This window comes from Panthera leo, chromosome B1 (assembly GCF_018350215.1).
Source record: "Panthera leo isolate Ple1 chromosome B1, P.leo_Ple1_pat1.1, whole genome shotgun sequence".
In the NCBI taxonomy this organism is placed as follows: Eukaryota; Metazoa; Chordata; class Mammalia; order Carnivora; family Felidae; genus Panthera; species Panthera leo.
The window spans coordinates 99134264-99156293 of NC_056682.1; the positions used below are offsets into that span (position 1 = coordinate 99134264).

General features: G+C 36.7%; 1 long non-coding RNA gene across 2 annotated transcripts in view; it reads right to left on the minus strand.

The window, feature by feature from the left end:
* The window catches only part of LOC122217008, a 38331-nt gene that overhangs the window by 12423 nt on the left and 3878 nt on the right, over positions 1-22030 (minus strand). Inside the window, exons 1-2 of one of the 2 annotated variants that reach the window (XR_006201248.1) lie at positions 15364-15414; positions 1480-1549 (exon numbers count right to left, since the gene is read on the minus strand). This is a non-coding gene — a long non-coding RNA (uncharacterized LOC122217008). Of the gene's footprint in view, positions 1-1479; positions 1550-15363; positions 15415-22030 lie in introns of those variants that run through there. The other variant, XR_006201247.1, reaches the window with a different exon arrangement.

A 22030-nucleotide genomic window follows, 5' to 3' on the forward strand; every position in this document is an offset into this window, starting at 1 on the left:
GATTTCTATGTTAAAAAATATTATAGAAATAATATTCACAGAAGCATATAAACCAGATTTATTGTATCTTATAATCACTGAAAATTACTATTTTAAGTAACTCTGTGATCTTTACAAAAACAAAAATTACTCTGCATCACCAGATACACTAAAATATAAGTTAAAAAGGAAGTTAACAAGGAATATACATGTGAAATGTGTCAATAACAAAATTAAGAACTTTTTATACTGAATCAATGTTTTGTGTTCCAAAGATTTTTAAGCATTTGGAAGGCTCAGGAAAATGGCAAATGTACTTTAAAATTCTGCCACATTTATTTCAAGGTTGCCAAAGCTGACCCAATATTCATTACTGGGAAATGTTCTTAGAGTCCTTTTTGAGGAATCATAAAAATTCTAACAAACGACTTAGTGCTGAAATGCAAGACAGGAGTCTCAGAGGGAAAGAGTCTAAGGTCAGTAAAAAGAATCTAACAAGGTTGTCCTACTCTGAAAAAATGAGGGCAGAATCAAATAAAACCACTTTACAGTTCTGCTCATACAGCTAATCAAAAGATTCATTTGATTTTTGCTTAACTTATTTGGATAGGATTTAAGCTATTTTCATAAAACAATTTAAAATATTTGTGTTGTTTTCTGTTAAAACTAATCTGGATGCACCTAATATTAGTTTTACTTACATTATCAAGCTTGTTGCTAGATTTTATCTTTTATGATAAATACTCATGATGAGGAATAGATAACAAAGAAAGGTCCTCTCACTTTCCTCATAGTTGTAATTTTAGTAGGATTTAAATCTGATATTTACTACGCACTTTATAATATTTTGTTTCAAAACATATAGAGTTTTGAAAGATTTACCATTGATTTTTAATGAATTAATAAAGAAAAGGAATATTTTAGCATCATGAAATTAACATGACTTTCAAACCAAAAAACATTAAGAAGTAGCATTGATTTCTGTGATAATCTTAAGTGCCCAGTACTTAAAAAACCACATCACATATAATAACACTCCCACCAAACTGCCATATATGACAAAAATATGTAAATTATATGTTACATATTTTCATAAGTATACATGTGCATATACATCCAATAAAATATCTTATTTTTGTCTAAGAGATAGGAAATGTGTTTTTATTACATTTAAACAAATGACACAAATGGCTTGTTGACAGAATCATGGACTGGACATCATTTCCAAAATTGTGACAAGGAGAGATTTGTAGCAGCCTGAGAGCTATCAAAGTTTGCCAAGGAAAGGGTGATTTGTCATAACTGAATACGAATGTAACTTATATTCATTTACTGAAATCCAGTTTCTGGGGTGACTTCTGAGTTAAGCCGACTGGTAGCTAATAAAATGTCTGATCTGCTTTCACTGTTTTCATTCAAATTTTCATAAAAGCACAAAATAATAAATGTTTGAAACAGCTCCAGAAACTAAATAATTAATTGGATCAGTTTGCTACACACCATTGGAGGTTCTTGGTTTCAACGGTCAATCTGGTAGCATAATTTTCTCCACGTTCACAGAATATCCATTCTAGATGGGAGCGATAGAAGAGAAATGAACAAATAAATAACAGTAAAATCCTTCCATAAAATACAGAATGGTGCCCCCAATTTAATTATGTAAAATGAGCATTGTATTATATCAAAATCAATGGTTTAAACTGCCTCAAAATGTACAAAATTAAAGAGACTGATAGGCCTTGTCTTTCCGTTGTAGCCATTTAAAGCACACTTCTGCTCATCAAATCTGGCGTTTTCCCAGTTACATAGATCCAATAATACACTTGTAGGCGGCCCATCTATTTCATTCCTAGCGGCACCAAGATCACTTAGTCTCCGTCGGAGATCCACGCAGATAAAATACTCTGATTGCCAATTTGCCTCTCCTAGCCATTATAGTAAATTTACCCATTTTGTCTGTTACTGTTATCAGCTACTTTAAGAGGCCTTTGTCATGACCCAGGATTCCAGAAAGCCCATTTCAGTGGTGTTCTCTCCCACTACCGTGCTCTGCCTTTAGAAGACAGCCACTGCAGAGCCTTTTAAGGCTGCTGGGGCTCCTCATAGCCGTGTTCCCAGGGCTTTAGGGTAGCAGTTATCCTCCCGGCCCTCCCCACAAGTGCTTTTTACTGGGCCAAATTATCAACAAACAGTTGGCAAGAGAGTCTGGTAAATGTATTTGCAGAACACAGTTTCCTAAGATAAAACCAATGCTGAGGAAGTTCAGAGAATTAATCATAGAGCAAATAGGTAAAAGAACACCATAATCATGCATAAATCTTGTTTGTTTTAGCAGATAAAGGTAGCCAAAACTAGTCAGAAGGGGGTGAGGATTAGCCACTTCCTCCACCATCTCAAAACCAGATAATAACAAAATCAGATCGCAGAGCCAAATTTGTCACGAATTCCAACATTGCTCTACTTCATCTTCTTATTAAGCGATATAAAATCATTCATACATTTCTTCCGCAGGCTCGATTATGTTTCAAGGGTTTTCTGTTTGTTTGTTTTTTTATGTACTCTAAACCCATGTTGATGGAAGGTCACTTACAGATGACAAGACACCATTTTACAGACAAATTCTATGATACTGGTAGTCGACACCATGCAGCCTTCTGGACACAGGATCATTTAGAATTCAAATTACAGCACTATCCCTAATGATACTTACAAGGCATTTTCTAGAATGTTATCCATATGCATGCAAAAGTGAAATGTATTCTGTTTTAACTGAACCTGTTTTAATTGGTGCGCATATTGGCTATCTCCAATATGACCTCTGAGAGCTCATTTTTTAACAGCTATTAAGCTAATTACAAAACTACAAACACCACTAATTAGATCTCCCGTTTGCAAGATTCATTATACCAGGTTAAAAAAGTCTGTCATGTTAAGGACAGAAATAATTCTTGCTGTCGTGACCCTGAAGTATGGCGTTTCAGAATAATTCTAGCTAACCACCTCTTCAGTGTGAATTCCTCATTAGATCAGATTATTGTTCTTAGAATGTAGCTTAACTAATGAGTATACACATTTCAATTACTGTCTGTGCTGAAATAGTTTAAAATAAATTAGAGGCATTGCAATGATTTATTTTTCTGCTTTGGTGGTCGGGGTTAGGGTTTCTTAACTTTCCAAATTGAATTCAATCCCTCACCTTTCCCTCCCCCTTTCAATAATGGAGGGGGTGATGTGGTGTAATTAAAGAACCCACACAGTGACTAGAATCTTAGCTTCACCAATTGTCCTAACTTCTTTCAGACAGAACTTCATTATCTTTTGCATAGTTGTCTGCCACTGAATCTTATTTCGTTTCTAACTTTGTGGTCTTCCCAACTTCCAGTACATTAATTATTTGTTTGTCAATTTCTTTTAATTTCAATTCAGAGAATTAATTATAGAGCAAATAGGTAAAAAGGCAATCTCCTTTTAGAAATTTCTCAACAACTTCTTGCTGCTTCCTCATAACAACTAAATCCTAAATATTACATTCAATGCTAATAATGATCTAACCTCGATCTCTCTTTTGATTTTTATTGCTTACCATTCTCTACCTCTTTTTTCCTATATTCCCTCTATTCCAAATTATTTATGTTTCCCCAACATGCTAAATTGTTTTAAATGACAAAATATTTACATGCCTGTTCTTCTTGCTTGAATTCGCCTTTTCTTCTTCATTGGGTTGATCTCAATTTATCTTTTAAATTTAAATGTTACTTTCCAAAATATTTTCTTCTGATAGCCTGGGTCACAATAGGTCGGATGCCCCATACATGAACCTCTAGAAATCACACAGTTCCTTAAAATATAAAGCTTCACCACTACATTATAATTATCTTTATCTTTTCTTTTCCAATTGTCTGTGAGCTCTCCAAGGCCATGGATCTTATCTATGACCTTTGAATCCTCAAACCTTAGAACACTGTTTTGCAAAATAGAAACATAATGATTGCAACTTAATTTGTTTCAAATAAGTTTGTAGGTCTGTGATTTGGGGCCTATACTTCCATTTTCTTTACCATGGTTTCTTTATCTAGAAAGCTGTGGGTAGCTTTCACCACATGTCTAATTTATCATTTTCTTTATCAAGATCAATGCACCAAAAATCTATTTATCCATTTACTTTACAATGCAATGCTTTGAGGGGCCTGGGTAGTTCGGTTGGTTAAGTGTCCGACTTTGAATCAGGTCATGATCTCACAGTTCGTGGGTTTGAGTCCTGCTTTGGGTTCTGTGGTGACAACTCAGAGCCTGGAGCCTGCTTCAGATTCTGTGTCTCCCTGTCTCTCTGTCCCACCCCTGCTTATGCTCTCTCTCTCTCTCAAATAAACATTAAAAATATTTAAAAAATGAAATGCTTTGGAATATTAATGCCCAAAAGATTATTTTGTTTGAGATAAGGAAAAAAAGACATGAATCCTTGTTGCTTTAAAAAAGCATTGAAGTTTCTGAAAGTATGGAAGCAAGATTAAAATCTCATAGAAGAGAGAATTAGAAGAAAATAACTTGAAATATATATTTAAAATAACAAATAAAAGTTGTAAATGGTGTTTCTTCAAAACAACCAAGATGCGTTGTCTTTAAGGCCCGAAGTGGGGCTCCAGAATTCTACTGCTCAGAGACATTAGTACTGAGCTTTAATGCATTAAGAGATTTTCCACACAAGCTCTCAATTATGCAGGCTGTGCCTCTCTTAATGTTTTGAAAGCCACCCCACCTACACTGAATCGTCGTTTCTTCATACTGGCATTCTCTTTATTGATTTTTGCCTGTCTTATCCTAGGGCTTTTACCTCATGTTTTCACATCTGCCTGCCTTACACACACACACACACACACACACCCACACACACACACACACACACGATGGTACAAGGATGCTTCTCTGGGGGATTTAATCATCAATTTATATACTGAGAAATCTCCTTTCTCCATACTACCTTATAGATTTCCCAAAAGGTTTATGAAAGTAGTATCAAAATTATTACTATCTTTTCAGTTGAGGGGAAAAGCCTGACCCGTCAAATCAGACCATGGAATTTATATATACATTCATTTACACACAAACATAATACTTATGCATAGACACATGTATATATGGTAGGACTGACACTTTCTAATACACATTATTAAATGTTATATAACATTGTTACATATTAATTATATATGAGTAATATATTCAGCATTCTGTATTCTAAAGTCCTTCCTTACATATAACATGTGATCTCAGTTCATAAGATACTTACAAATAATTAACAAGTTGGGAAAAACACATACATAAATACTTCAGACACTGAACTTCTCTCAATTTCTCAAACAAGTCATTCTTTTTCCCATTAAGGGCCTTTGCATGTGATGCTTTCTCTACCTGGAAGTGTTTTAATATTTACTCTTCTTCTGCTTTAGGCTAAACCTTAGCTTCTCAGGGAGGTCCTTCCTGAACTTTCAACCTAAATTTTGCTTCTCTCTTTTGCCTCCTCTCATAGTACTATAATCTGTCTTTATGTAGTGCATATCAATTTGTTTGTCCATGGTGGTATACCTATTGGCTAGCACAGTGCTAACTCATCAAAGATGCTATTATATTTTCTTCCTTCCTTCTTCCTTCCTTCCTTCCTTCCTTCTTTCCTCCCTCCCTCCTTTCTTTCTTTCTTTCTTTCTTTCTTTCTTTCTTTCTTCTTTCTTTCTTTCTTTCTTTCTTTCTTTCTTTCTTTCTTTCTTTCTCTATCCTCTTCCTTCCATCTATTGGAAGGATGAGTACATGAATCAATTAATTAATAAGAGAGAAAAAATATAAAGAATGAAGAATGGTGGGAATTCCTAAAATACAGCCATATAATAGCTTTCAACTTTTCTTTGAGACTGGGTCATGTACTGCCTGAAGAGCTGAGATGACCTGGGAGGCAGAATGACAAGATAAATAAAGGCAGTCAAGTGCACGTACAACTCCGATGATTATAATTTCTCTGCTGTAGACAGAGGTGATTCCATTGCTGTGTAAAGCCTTCATTCTCGTCTGAGACTTCTGCCTTGGAACTTTAGCACTCTTAGAGTTGTACCTACCTACCCACCTAAAATCAGCATCCCTCAGTCACTGAGCTAATATTAAAATGTGCATTGCTATTTAATATGATAAAATTTGCCTTCATCAACTTTGGCAAATAAAATCTGGGATCTGGCCATCACCTGGCCTGCCTGTACCTTCCACATCTAATCTAAAACACTTCATTCTGCTGACAGAGCCTTACCCCTGTTCTCTCGTAATCCTGGTGCCACTCCAACTTCTCGGTAGCCTCACCAACAGTCCTTTGAGCTCCCCATTTATTTCCATTCTGTCAGCACCACCATTCCTCATCCTAGCCAGCGTGGACAACCCATGCAGTGGACACTTGTCTTTTGGTTTCATTTTTTCTTTCCTTTGGCTGCTAAGCCCCTTGGACATGTTCCTATGGCCATTGTTATAAAAGCCAGATACTTGCTTTTCCAGGTTCTGGTGTAAAGAGTTTCCTAGCCTGTTCCATTCAAACACATCATGTAAAATTAAAAATTAGTGATGTAAAACACGATGAGAAAAGTTGGCACCACAAAGAATCCATTCTGTCAAAGGCAGCGTGAACTGCTTCCAATTTCAATGGAGGCAGTGACTGAGTTTTCTACCGATAACAACCACTACCCAGTGCTGGTTCTCGCTGTGCAGTTATTTGTGTAGATCTGTGTTGTCACAGATGTTATCTGTGGAATATCTATGCTGAAGTGTGGGCCCTGAAAAGATAGCTGCATACCTCCCCTGTAGAACTTTGAAGGGTGACCCTAGTTGCTTTTCTCTTTTAACCAGCTTTTAAGCCTTGCATTCTGGTCCACCCTTAAGAATTTCCTTTTCTGATTAAACTAGCCCAAACTGATTTCAACTAAGTACATTCCCTATAGAGGCATTCATCTGCCGGAATTTAAGAATACAAGATTTGTACTCTTCGGCTCAAATGCTGGCTCTACGACTTAGTAGCCATTGGACCTCGGACAAGTTGTTTCCCCTCTTTGTGCTTTGGTTTCTTCATCTGTCATGTGAGGATAAAAGCTGTAGCTACCTCTGGAGGATTCTGTGAGGAGTGCTTGGCACACTATAAATATTATGTGAGTATTTTCTATCGTTCCAATTAGTAATCGCATTTGGTCGATCATATAAACTTCCTTCCCACCAGCAACTTTTTTATCGTGCCTTTATTTTAATGCAGTTACTTACTTACTTGCCTGTCTTAGTATTTATTGTAGCACTTATTTGAGGCATATTTCTAATAACGTCACCCAGAAAACCCAAGTGTAAATCTGCATCACAAAATCAGCTCCTATTTGACTTTAAGGGACACTTATGAAGACCAGGCTGACTTGTTGCTGTGTCACACGAGCACCCGTGTGGGTCCTGATGACCAGCTTTCACTGGTGACTGCTCAAAGCCTCTTCTGTTCCCTGAAATGACTATTTCAGAGCATCATCTACATGTCCATTCTTTTATTTTGAGATAATTTAGACCAACTGATATCAGCCACTCAAATTGCTTGAATGTGTGACTTTCATGCTTTGTCTCCACTTCCTTAATTAACCCTCTCTAGTATGTCTTGCGACTTCATTGTACTGAGATCATTCTCATTAAAGTCCCCAGAACTCTCCCAATTGCCAGGCTCCAAGGATAATTTCAGGCCTTATCACACTGTAACTTGCTACATCATGTAACAGCATTACACACATCATCCTTATAACTCCTTAACCCTTTGATTTTCATAATCACATGCTTTCCTGGTTATTTTCATATCTCTGTGCCTCTTGTGAACACTTCTTCCATTGTTCATGCTTGCATTTTTAAAAATATTTTTAAGATTATTTATTTATTTTGAGAGAGAGAGAGAGTGAGAACAGGGGAGGGGCAGAGGGAGAGGGAGAGAGAGAATACCAAACAGGCTCCCCGCTGTCAGCATAGAGCACAATGTGGGGCCTGAACCCACTAACTGCAAGATCATGATCTGAGCCTAAACCGAGTCAGACTCGTAACTGACTGAGCTGCTCAGGCGCCCCTCATGCTTATATGTTTGGTGTCCTCATGACTGAACACAAAGCACAGACTCCTTGACCAGTCTCCCAGTTTCAGTTACCACCAACACACTGATGTTCCCAAATTGATATCTTGAGTCCATACCTTTGCCTGAACTCCATCGTATATTCTGGGCATTGTGCACATGTACCTGCTTGAAAGCTTATGCATGGTTAGTTCTAGGGAACTGGGATAAGTACAGGGCTCTGTGCTCAGCAGAGACAGAGAATTTAAAGGTGATATGTGTAACGATTGAAGCAATGCTATGAATACCTTGAGCAGCAGAAAGTCAGAAGATTGAGAAATGTGAAAAAAGAATTGTCTGGTAATTGATAATCTAATCTCTTTGTAAAGAACTCTCCTACTTTAATGCCTTACTGTAAAGAAGCATGTAACTTCGATGGTCAGGACTTGTGAATGTAAGAAAAATGATAGCGAGGATAAAATGATTACACAGCAATGTCTACTGCACCCAGAAGAACATTGTTTAATGGTATTCAACATAAAGGGTTAAATTCTATTATTTCTGCTCAGCAGAAGATCTGATTTTCACTCAGAGCCCCTCAGGAAGTTACTTCCTCTCCACGAAATGGAATATAATAGACTTCTCTGTCCCTGTAGTGTGACCCAGAATGTAAAAGGAACCAATTATATTAGCACATCAAAAGTCTGAGAGAAACAGCATTTCATGATACCTGAAATTAGGAATAGGCATTTTCCACAGCATTTTGGGTAGATACAGTTTCTTTAACAAATATAATTGGTACTTTTTTATTCAAAATCTGACAGCAGAATAAATGCGGTAAGGTAGCCTGAGCAATCACTGTTCTGATAGAAGAAAGTGACATCCAGGGCAAACCACACCAGAATGGGGACATTGTGCGTCACCGGAAGATGAGCAGCAGAACTTGCACAGAGATAGAAGGCGAAGAATTTTGACTAAAACAGAGATATTATGTCAGCCACTGGTGATGCGCTTTACTAAACCTTAGTAAAGAAAAAAAAAAATAGGGACATCTGGGGGCACCTGAGGGGCTCAGTCGGTTAAGCATACAACTTTGGCTCAGGTCATGATCTCACGGTCTGTGAGTTCGAGCCCTGCGTGGGGATCTGTGTTAACAGCTCGGAGCCTGGAGCCCGCTTCAGATTCTGTGTCTCCCTCTCTCTCTGTCACTCATACTCTGTCTCTCTGTCTCTCTGTCTCTCAAAAGTAAATAAACATAAAAAAATAGGGATGTCTGAGTGGCTCAGTTGGTTAAGCATCAAACTCCTGAGTTCAGTTCAGGTCACAACCTCACAGTTCATGAGTTTGAGACCCACATGGAGTTCCATGCTGGCAATGCAGAGTCTGCTTGAGATTCTGCTTTCCTCTCTCCCTCTCTTTCTCTCTGCTCCCCACCTCCTCCTCGCCCACCGCCCCCCACTCATTTGAACTGTCTCACTCAAAATAAATAAATAAACTTAAAAAAATAGAATATGAAAATCATGCATATAAGTTATATATTTTTCATATTGTTATGACTAAATTTCTATACAGTACATATTTCTCAATTCACAATCTGGGTCAAACATTAGAAGAGAAACTTTTATTGTTTTTGTAAAAATTAAGTTAAATGACCACTGCAGGGAATGAGATGTGGGCTAGGTAAGATATTTCCTGAAAAATGCAGTGAAGTTTCACATACTCAGAGCAGACAAAGCCAGCCCAAGCAAGCAGGAAAATCTATAGTCTTCTGTGTTAATAAGTTGATTTTTATCTAAAAGTTCATTTCTGTGTGCTTGACAACATCTGTAAGGATATTCATTGAATGAAATGATACCCTCCCCTCAATGCTATTATTGTATTATAACTTATGTAAGTTTAAATGCTTTATGAATATATTTTACACTAAATTTAAAATAATGATTTATAAGTACACAATTTATATGCGAGATTTATTTACTCATTCCTTTTTTGTATTAATGTTGTATTGAATTCCTACTAATTGCATACCCGATTTTTGGTGATGTGTATATATCAATAATTAGAACAGGTGTAGTGTCTGCTTTCTTGGAGTTTTTATTCCAGTTGAGTGGAGAGTAAAATAATACATGAGTCGAAATAAAAATCAATATATGTTGTAAAGCCAACAGTAGTGAGGAAAGATAATAGTAATTAGGCAGGTCTTCTCTGAGCAGATGAGAGTTGGGCCGAGACCTAATTAGGTAAGGGAGTGAGGTGTGAGAATATTGAAGAGAAGAGCACTATAGGCAGCAATAATGCCCTGTGGTGGAAAACACTGAATTCAGGGGACAAGAAGGTTATGTGGGAGAAATTGTGGGAAAGACAGGTGCCATCAAGAATGGCTGCCAGATTTGACTTGAACTATTGCATAAATGAAGGTCTTAACTACAGAGACGGAGCAAAGTTGCAGAGGGCAAAGCTCTGGGTTAAATTAGTAAAAGTTCGGTCAGGGAAACAGATACCATTCTATGACTTATAAGAGAGCAGCAGATTTTACACAGGGAATTAGAAGACAACAAAACAACAGGAGGGGCCCAGGGAGCAAAGATCTAGCAGCAAAGAGCTCCAAGACATCAGGGAGTGCAGAAATGACAGCAAACTGCCATTAATGATTTCTATTTCCTGGAGCACCAAAATGAGTGATGCAGAAGGAGATATCCCAACACTCCCTCTATGAAAACGCCACTCCTATTGTCTGCCAAAGCCTATATGGATCTTTATTTTTCTGCCTGAACAACATTGACTTTGGATCAATTGTCCCATATCAGGATATGTGTTGGTTACTCCAGTCAAGAAACCACATCTGGTACCATGGCCATAACAGAGTCATCAACTGATTGTATTTACGATAATCCCTGTCATTTCTCAAGGCATATTTAAGCATAACAGGTGAGTTAAACGAAAACCTACCGTGAAAGACATCTTTCAGGTGTTTCATGGTGGCCTTCAATTCTGTCATTCTTCCAGGGATGTAGTACTGGTTTCAGTTTTCCACTTTATTAAAACGTAAATTAATGGTGAAGGGAAATTAGTTCCAGGAACTTCCATTTGGTCCTTCCTAATATAATAGATGTTAATTCAAGGGGCAATTTAGTTAAAGAAGGAATTCTGCAAATTTCCAAATAAGGAGAAAAACTCATGGATGAATCCACAAACATGCTGCATGCACTCTAACATAGACTCTGTCCAAAACTCCAATTATCGCCAAACTGCCACAATCTCCTCTGATTCACGGGTCACAGTGATGTTTTAGAGCCCTAAAAATTCTTATTTCAAACACAGCATTCATTAATTCTTCAAAATCTTGAGTATTTTTTTTCTCTAGACCGCAGTCACCCTTTTAAATGGCCACAAGAACATTGTGGGAGAAATGGAAGATTTGGAGAGTAAGTGCTTGGCAATGTCTCTAGTACTTGTTCTAGCAGATCCATCATCCACTTCTTTCATGGGATATGGGACAGAAAAGTTTCTCATGCCTGAAATTGAGAGAGAATTCATGACTGTCCATTACGGTGATCCAATCAAGTGAATCAGTGACTCACCAAACAAGAAACTATTTTCCGACTACATAAATTAAGGAAGAATTTAGTAGTATGCTCATCTATTTCAGTTCCACAAACCCCATGATCAATTCAGGATGGCCGGATATTGCTGCTCGCCCAGCTTCCTCACGCTGCCTCCATCCCTGCTTCCCATTACAACTGTCACGCTTACTGTGTCATCAGGATTTGAGCACAAGCACATGGTTTCTGTCCCTCCAGCATCTTGCCTTTCATATGAATATCAGCAAACTATCTTCATGGCAACATTTCTCACTTCTCTTCCTGCTTGCTGAGTATAGTCCCAGAGGTTTTTTAAGAATGCCCCTTCACCATGGGGTGCCTGCGTGGCTCAGTTGGTTAAGTGTGACTGTTGATTACCGCTCAGATCTTGATCTTCCAGTTACAGGATCAAACCCCAGGCTGAGCTCTGTGCTGACAGTCAAGAGCCTTCTTGGGATCCTCTCTCTTACTCACTCTCTGCCCCTCCCCTGTGCTCTTTCTCTCAAAATAAGTAAACTTAAAAAATAATATGTCAAAACATAAAGAAAAAAGAAGAATGTCCCTCCACCAATATTCTTACTGCTGTGGTCAAGTGAATTGTCCTTTGGTCCCTCCAAAGGGAAATAGTTGGGTGAGAAGTTCACCATCATTGATCTGTGTAAACATTCCTATCACTCTAATTCTTTGGATTCCTTCCTCTAAAAGACACCACAAGATTTCTGGTATCTCACTTTTTTCTAATGAAGATCACTATGGTGTCCAGGTTTTGGTTAACCAACTAAGCAAACTATTATTGCCATTCCTAGATGGTTGAACTAACATGGAATTCTGAATGTGTGGCAAATGTTCCCATGTTGATAAACATGGCTACTTTTAATGTTATATTCTTCCTCCTTATTCTCACACCTTTCAAACCCATTCTAATTTATACTTTCTAGATTTCTGCTGATACACATTTGTAAAATTTTGCAATTCTTTTGATGTGTAAGTTATCTTGACCTACATAGGATCTCATTCACTTTATTAGTTTCTAAGTCTTTAAATAAAAATGCTAATATATGTGGGATTTATAAAGAATGGCTATCCCCTTATAAGATAACTGTATTAAGTAAGGACATTGGAAGTATTTGAGCAATGAGAGTATAACCTTAGACGGGGAAGAAGGTGGCGACTCTAACTGCAAATGAATTTGAAGTAGATACTTAGGTTCATTGGCATTCACTCAAATCTGCCTCACTCCAGTTCACAGTTCCCAAAATGAGACCTAAAGTTTCATATAAAATTACCAATAACACTGTGAATGAATTTGTGCTATAATTCAACAGTTCATAGTTGACTGATTGTTCTCCACAGAAGCATGTGGGAAGAAGGAGGGGATATTAATCATGGAGTCCCATTAGTTCTCTGAACCATGTCTTTGTCTATGGATGTAGACCAAGCTTGTCATTTTCTTTCTGTTGCCCTTCAGTGTATTCAGAAGCAGTCAGTCCTTCCCAGATTTTTGTACTCATATTTTCATGATAATATTTTATAGCAATAACTACTTTATCATCCCAAGCAAGCCTGCTTCTGATAGAAACTTCATTCCATAAGAGGTAATTTACCTAATTAATTTGCTACTTCATACCATGGAAAAACAGTGTCTCTATTCCCACCAGTGATGAGAACATTACTGCTTTCATGTCTAACCAGAACAAGGAATCAATTAATTCTATCTTTGATGGTCTATTTCCTCACTGATTGAGAATTCAAGGTTGGACCAAAATATAAGAATTACTCTCATATTATGAACAAGAAGACATTCAAATATATGGAATGAGAAATTATTGAATGGCTGGAGACAAAAAGATCAGGGGAAGTCACCGCTCGCTTTAGGGAATCACTAAGCACAGACATCGTGAAAAGTGCTTGCGTTTATCTTAGCAGCTTCTTGCAACAAAGTGAATAATTCACAAGAGAACGCAAGGAAGGTGCTGAGCAAAACCACATTTCCTTATAACTACCATAAAAGTAATTGCTTCTCCTTCTATACCATCACTTAAATTCCAGACAACTGTTTCTCATTAGCAGAATCTATATTGAAACTCTGGTAAAGGATTTTCAGAAATAAACTTCCAATTTCTCTAGGTTTTGATTTCTGTATTTAGAAGGGGGAGAAAAGAAATTAGTGAAAATGAATACTGATTAAAAAAAAAAAAGACAAAGAAAACGAAGTTTGGAATACCTAATAAGCATGGATGAGGTGATAAACTAGAAAGCTGGACATACACTCTGGAAATCAGAAGAAAGGTCCAGGATAATAATCCACAATTTCAAGTACAGAGTGTAGATACATTTTAAAGTCACTGTTGCTCTGCAATGAGAACCCTTTGAAGTGCGTATAGATAGAGAATAGAGAAGGTTCCCTGACTGTGCCTTAGGCCATTCCAATATTATACATGAGAGAAAGAGCATGGATTCGTTTATTCCACCCAGGAAACAGAGACCAATCAGGGTTTGATGAGAGAGGAAAACTAAGAAAGCATGGATCCCAAATTCAAGCAAGTAACATGTTTCAAGAAGTAAGAGGCCATTAATCATGTTAAAAAATGCAGCTAAGAGGTTGCATAAGTTGAGGACTCTGAAATGACCATGCGTTTTAGAAAACTAGAGGTTCTTTTACGTAGGCAAGAGCACTTTTGGTAGAATGGTGGGAGAATGAATAAAGTTAACCTGGATTTAAAAAGTGATCACTAATCACTATACAAGACACATATGTTAAGATCATATAATATGTGGATATCTTTCTCTTGTCATAAAAACGAACTATGCAACTAACAAAGTAACAAATCCTGTAAATCCATTATCACTGTGACCAAATGCCTTAGAAATTAAATAAGACTTTCAATAATCCAGTTGGTGAATGATAGGGTCTTGGACTGTCCTGGTAGAGAAAAGTGGGCAAATCACGATATAGGGAGGCAAGGCACCTTAGTGAGTAAATCTGTTGACAATGATAATATATAAATTCTCCCGTTGGCTCAGTGTGAGGTACTAAAAAAAAAACTTTAAATTATTTGTCACGGGAGAATTAGTGCAGATTCCCATGTTATCAACCCAATACCTTCTAACTGAATAATACACCCTACAGAAAATAATATTTAGAGTCAAAAGTAAAGGAAAATAACTTCTGAACTCTGGTATGTATTAGATTTATGCATATTTACTCCTCCAAAATCTTCTCTGATGTTAATCCCATTTGTCAAATGATGTAACTGAGGCTCTGAGTGACAATTTGTCCCCAGTCTAGTCAATGCTAGACCTGGGGTTCAAACGCAAGCCTAAGCCAACTCTTTCCACTTTGACTACTCTTGGTTTTAATTTTCTTTTATTATTGGGAAAATGGTGTATATATATATTATATATGTGATTAAATATATTTATTATATTAAAATATAGAAACATTCCCCCCTACAACCTGCTAGGCTTTATGACAGATAAGATTAAATGAGACAACTATGGACCAGTATTTTATAAACCACAGACCTACAGAACATTAGAGACACAACAGGATTTACAGATCATTTTTTAAATATTTTTAAAATAAGGACTTTGAATTACATATACCAATTTTTCAAAGGGGGAGATTTTAAAATCAAAGTCAGATATAAAACAAACAAAAACAAGTATACTAGAATTATAATGACCTGGTGAATTTTAGGCAAATCCCACACTTACCCAGGAAAAATTTTGAAGATGTTCAACTATATATTCTCAACAGTCTCCCAGTTCTGTGAAGATTATAGAGATGAATAAAGCATCAGAAATGTAGAGCAAAAAGCTTGCAAGAGTGAAGGAGACTGAGAATTCCAGCTAATGATAGCAACAAAAGATTCCAGTGACATTCTGAACATAATATCATTGGTAAGCTAATAAAGTAAAATGTCTGCACTCAGTCTATTTAGAGAAAGAGCCTTATGCATTTTTTAAATAGAACTTGGGGAAGGAGTTCTGAAAAATCAATAGGCTTAGCAATCTGAAATGTCAAATTAAAACTTACTTTATAATTAATCGTACTGTGAAATCTATTGATCTGGTAGCCAAACAAATACAATTTACAGATAAGGTAATATCACGATCTACCTTTTAATGCATTGTTTTTTATTAAAATTCCAGATGTGTTATTTCAAACTGAGAACATAAGATTATAAAATAATGATCTGATTTCTATCATCTCAGAAATTTTAAATACCATGAATTAAATGTCAGATGCTTAAATTTTGGCATGAAATCAAAAGCTGTTTTATTTCTTGTTCTGCTAAAATCAGTATTATTTTTGTTCAGAACATATTAAGTATATCAAATAAAAGAATATTTATGTAAAAAGACTGCATAAATTTAAAATCAATATTTGATTTACTTATACAAATTTTCTATGTCACCTCTCCCTCCCACCTTATCTTAAATCTTACATCCATTTTTCTATTTACTTAGAAAATGTTTGGTCTAGAACAGAATGACAATAAAGAAGGACCAGCAAGCTAATGTCACAAAACCTGTTTGTGACTCTAAAACTTTGATATTATGCTCTATGCCTAAGTGTCAATGGTTCCTTAATAAAATAGAAAAAAAATAGAAAGTTATGAAAAAAATATCTTAGTTTTAAACCATATGTCTCCAATAAAACACTTGCATAATTAGAAACACAGCTACATTTCAGTGAAGTTAAAACTAGACATAATCAGGAACAGAGCAATTAAATTATAACCGAGTATGGGGCCCATCTATACCATAACATAGGTGGTAGCAGTACATTAGAAATATTGGTAACAAGGGGCACCTGGGTGGCTCAGTCGGTTGGGCGGCTGACTTTGGCTCAGGTCATGATCTCGTGGTTGGTGAATTCGAGCCCTGCATCCTGCTGGCTGCTGTCAGCCAGTCAGCGTCCAGCCCACTTCGGATCCTCTCTCCCCCTTTCTCTCTGCCTCTCCCCTGCTTATGTGTGTGCTCTCTCTCTCTTAAAAATAAATAAACCTTTAAAGAAAAAAGAAATATTGACAATAGATTTCACATGAGATGGGACAATAATGACTTCTTTATTGTTATTTTCCTGGACATTAACCAAATTTGTTACTACCAGATTCTCCAGCTTTGCCTTGTTATATTTTTCCAGTTGTCAGCATTAAATGTTAAAGGCAGTGTACTGAGACTGGGTTTAAAACAGTCATGACAAAGGATGTTTCCAAACTCTTCCAAGTAAGTATTTGCAGAAAGCCTTTAGCAGACTTCATACAAGTTTATTCACACTATTTGATTTGTCTGGTCTAAGCAGTGGAAAAAAGAAATAAAAACAATGCACCAAGTGTGTTAAGAATTAGGGAGAATCAAATTGTTTAAACAATCCAGAATATTTGAAGAATCAGAGAAAAGCAAATTCTGATTCGTAACCTACTCACTATGGCAAGTATGAACTATGAGCGTATTTATGGCCAAACTCAGAGGATTTGCTTCTTTTGATGGTCTTATTGCGTTTATTTCTGTATGTGAACTGCCACGTAGCATCAAAACCAGAAAACACATCCTGAACCTTTGGGGAGACATAGCATCCTTCACATATAAATCTTGGTGCCTCTTTTTCTTGATGGCCAGCGTATGTATTTTGGGCATCACAGTGATTTGTGTCAAACGTGCCTCTTTATTTTAATTCCTCTCAAAGTCTATAATGGACACTAACGTAGTAAATGCTGTGGAACATTATAATAGTCTCTATTTCTAGGGACACTGGTCACTTGGTATGATTAGTGGTGAGGAAGTTTCAGCTAGGAAGATATTTTGCATCTCTTAAACAACTTTTCCTCATTGGTAGCACATAAAGGAAACAACAAAAACTTAAAAAAAAAAATAGAGAGCCAAAGGAATTAAAAAGAGGAAAAGTAAATGACAAATCATAACCATTATAATTTTAAACTGTTTTTTTAGAACGTATTTATGATGATCAACATAGAATGAAGCAAAATTGTATGCGTTTTCACATCTTTAACAAGTAATATCAATATAACTTTCACATATATTATACATCAATATAATAAATTCCAACAATGGGAGTAGAATAGCTAACTTAGAGTAATGATACTGCCAAAGAAGAGAAATTATTTCTAAACCAAATGTCTCATTTGAGAATTCATGGCTACCTCCAGACCTAATTCTCTTAACTCAACTAAATTCTTTTCAACTTTTCTCATCAGAGAAGATAAGGAAATTTGACCACTGCTTGACCACATTTCACTCAGGAAAATTAAATTGAAAAATTAATAAAGTTCCAGTAAAATCCCTAAATTTTATCTCTGCAGTTTTGTTCCCCCACTATCAATATGAAATTAACTGAAAAAACCAAAAACCAAAAACAAAAGGTCTGTTTTCCACTGAGTAACTTTTCTTTTTCTTTCAATTTTGTTAATTGTTGGGCTTTGACATGATAGTGAAAATAAACCTGTTGCCCATGTTTACTATGACACCAAAGAGTAATTCACATTGAGTTAGTAGTAATTTCCTAGTGAATTTTTAAGATGGGCTATATTTTTAAATGCCAATTTGTGTTTTATAAGAGGTATGTGTATAATGGAGTAATCTGCTATTGTTATGACTGTTTTTACATATGTCTCTCTTCAACCAGCTAAGGTGGCATTTCAAATTAAATGTGCTTCTTTGAATCAGATACACTATGGCTTCTAGTCATTCTTCCAACGTTGGGTAGATTTCCTATGCAAAAATACCATTGAGTAGAAAATTCTTCATTTTCTATGAGCAGCCACCATATTTTTTCCCCCTAAAAAACAAAGACATCAGTTCAAGTCAAAGTGATGCATTAGAACTTTCTGGGACTTGGTAGCCACAGACCTGAGTTTCAGTCCCCATTCAGCCACTTAAACTATTGTGTTAAACTGTCCAGCCTCAGTTTTCTGTAAAATGAGAATATCTATGATAATGCCTATCAAATAGAGTTATGATGATTACAGACAATTTACTGTTTCTTAACATACATAGCACCTGTTGCTTAGTTGGCATCCGTTAAATGGCAATATTTTTTACATGTTTTCCAAACAAGAGGAATGAATATTTGAAGATTTTCATATATCTATTTATTTAATGCTGAAAAACATGACAGTTGAATATAGTGTGTTTGGTATCAGTTTCTTCTATTTTGCTACTCTTACTTATCCTTTTCCTAACTATAATTCCTTTAAATATTTCGTGGGGTCTCGACTATATGCAAGGCCTATATTTGTATAAGTGGAGGCTTATAGAAGTATGGCCTCTATAAGTAGAGGCTTGGAGCATCAGTTGTTCTAGTTTGGAAGTCACAGACAGTGGAGACAGAAGAGAAAGGCTACTGGTTTCTCACCACCTTGCAAAGAGGCATGCTTGGGCAGGACCCAGAGAGGTGTCCTTGGGGTCTCTCTAGAAGAGAGATTCCAATCTTCTGTGGCTTTCCACTTTGTGCACGGGCACAAGAATATATTTGTAAGGGGGGTGATAAATGTTTAGGGGTCAAGAACCAAGAAGAATAAATTTGGGGGCCAATAGTTGAGAATGTTGGGGAATGCCAGCAGCCCAGAACCTGTAACACTTGTGCTCTAGCCCCAGACCATATTGAGTACAGGTGCAGCCCCTACTGCCAGGTGTACTTAGTTAGACCATAGAGGACTTTGACCAGACAGTGCTACTGGTCTCTACAGCTGAGTGGGTGGTGATAGTATTCTTTTAAGGTCTCTTAGTTTCCTTTTTCACCACTACTAGTCCTTCAGTTTAGTGAGAGGGAAATCCTACCATTCTTGAAAGTGTTCTGTGAACATACATCCTCCAATGACCTTGGAGGGACAAAAATTATAAGAACCACTGGCTGCAAACCAGTAGTACAAAGCTAGGTAAGAGTGCCATGGGGTGCCTGGGTGGCTCAGTAAGTTAAGTGTCAGACTCTAGATTTCAGCTCAGATTATGACCCCAGTTTCGTGGGATTAAGCCCCACATCAGGCTCCCAGCTGAGTGTGGAGCCTGCTTAGGATCGCCTATCTCTCTCTCCCTCTCTCTTTGCCCCTTCCTCTGTCTCTCTCTGTCTCTGTCTCTCTGTCTCTCTGTCTCTCTCTCAAAATAAATGAATACCATTTTTAAAAAGTGCCAAGATGTTCTTTATTAAGGTGAAATTCTCTATATGATCAATATATTATATCAAACAAGATTGGGCTGTTGGAACCATGGGAAGTTTGCATGAGAAGCTTCTCTGTTTTCTTGGTTAAAGCGTGTCTCAACCCAAAAGCTGTAAGACCTTTTGTGCAGCCCTGCTTGGTCAGTACTCTGTAGGCAACATTTAAATGTCAAAGGTGCCATTGAGATTATATACGAAAATAAATTTTTTCAAGTGCTGTGCTGTGGGTGGCTCAGCCGGTTGAGCGTCTGACTTTGGCTCAGGTCATGATCTTGCAGTTTGTGAGTTCAAGCCCCACGTCGGGCTCTGTGCTGACAGCTCAGAGCGTGGAGCCTGCTTCAGGTTCTGTGTCTCCCTCTCTCTGCCCCTTCCCCGCTCATGCTCTCTCTCTCTCTCTGTCTCTCAAAATGAGTAAATGTTAAAAAAAAAATTTCAAATGAACACAAATTGAATGCTATGAAACATATTTGAGAGTTTTTTAAAGGTTTCTTATGAAACTATGTATTTATATATAATATTTCTGACATATTTTCCTGAAAAATCATTAAGTCATGAAAATCACTTAAGAATATAAACCGTTACCTTAAACAGGACTTGCAGGTGGTGTGAAGCATATTTAGATAATTTTCGTAACAGTTGAGATGTGCTTTTAAATTGATCTTAGGAGCCAGAATAGTCCTAATTTGGTGGTTCTTCTGTAGCTGTTGCATGTAAGTGTTCCTGGGTTGTTTATAAACATCCTAGTCCACTGGACTGTTCTTTCGCTTTATGGCCTCTATTGAGACATTTTAATACAAACATCAACCTACAATTCATTACTGTATTAATTCTGGGGCTATAAATAAGGACCTTTTCCACTACATAACCCCAAACCCCTTTTATAAGAACCCACGTAAGATGCATCTTTATTTAATATCAAAGAAAAGTTGCTCGTAATTACACTGGTGTGTTTTAATTTAGAACATAATGGAGAAGTTTCATGTCCCAGGATTTTTTGAATGCCCTTGTTGGTAGGAACTGTACAGCCAATCTATAACCCTCCTCTAGCAATGGGACAGAGCCTGGTTTTATTGAGTGTGTCCAATTAGTGCATTCCTGGAGGACTTCTATACACTACTAAAATTTATTTCCATTCACCCATATTTATAAATTCATTTAATATTTTTATCTTGCTGCATTATACTTGTCTGTATAATTCACCTTATATTTCTTTTTAAAGAGAAATGTAGTAAAATAAGTAACAGGGAGGATTGTGCCCTTTTTTAATAAACAAATTACATACATTTTTTCATCAAAATTTCTACTTGTTCCTATTTTTAAAAATTGAAACAATCACATGGGCTATGGCATTGTTCCAAATATTTTAAGCAAATTCATGTACAAAGATTCATTCAAGTCACTTGCCGGCTCTTAAAGTGCTTTCTTAAATTTGTGTTTTGTGATTATTTTATGTTGATAGACAAGGGAAGAAGAGAAAGAGTCAGCATATTTATATACTTCAATAAATGAAAGCAAAAGCTTTGCTTTTGTCAGTAACTATTGATCATAGAATTCCATTAGTGTTTGATATTGCCATGTAATCTAGAGGCAACAAAGGAGGAAGAACTGATGAGGTTCTTGACACTTTAGAAGGAATGTTTGATTTTCACTTTTACGTAGCAACTTTGGTGACAATGGATCAGTCATCAGTCGGTTTCTTCTGTCTCTAGGAGAAAAGGAACCTAGCCATAGGTCCCTGTGAATAACAACAAAAAGGAAGACCAGGAAAAACTGATCAGTCCCAGGAGAGTTCCTACCATTTCGCTGTAAGGTAACTGTGGGATCTTGAGAGAACCTTGCCTCATAAATTAGAGCAAGTGATTAGAAGGAGGAGATAGTTGATGACTCGGTATTCTTTGGTTACTTTCTCCCCTCTCCCTACTGATGTAGGTTATAGAAATGTTTAATAAAATTTACCTGTGTGGCTAGGGGGGTTGGGTAAATTATCTGCCTTCCCCCACCTTAGTCTTTCACTACCTCTGGGACTTTTGGAACATTGGATGAAACTCAGATTGCACAAAAATACCTGAATCGTGTTATACACATTTATTGAATGTTTGGCCAACAATGATTTGTAAGTAGATTAGGCTCTTTCCTAAAAGGGAAAACACAGCATCTATATTCCTTGGGAATTACTTATATAAATATTCGTCATATACCATC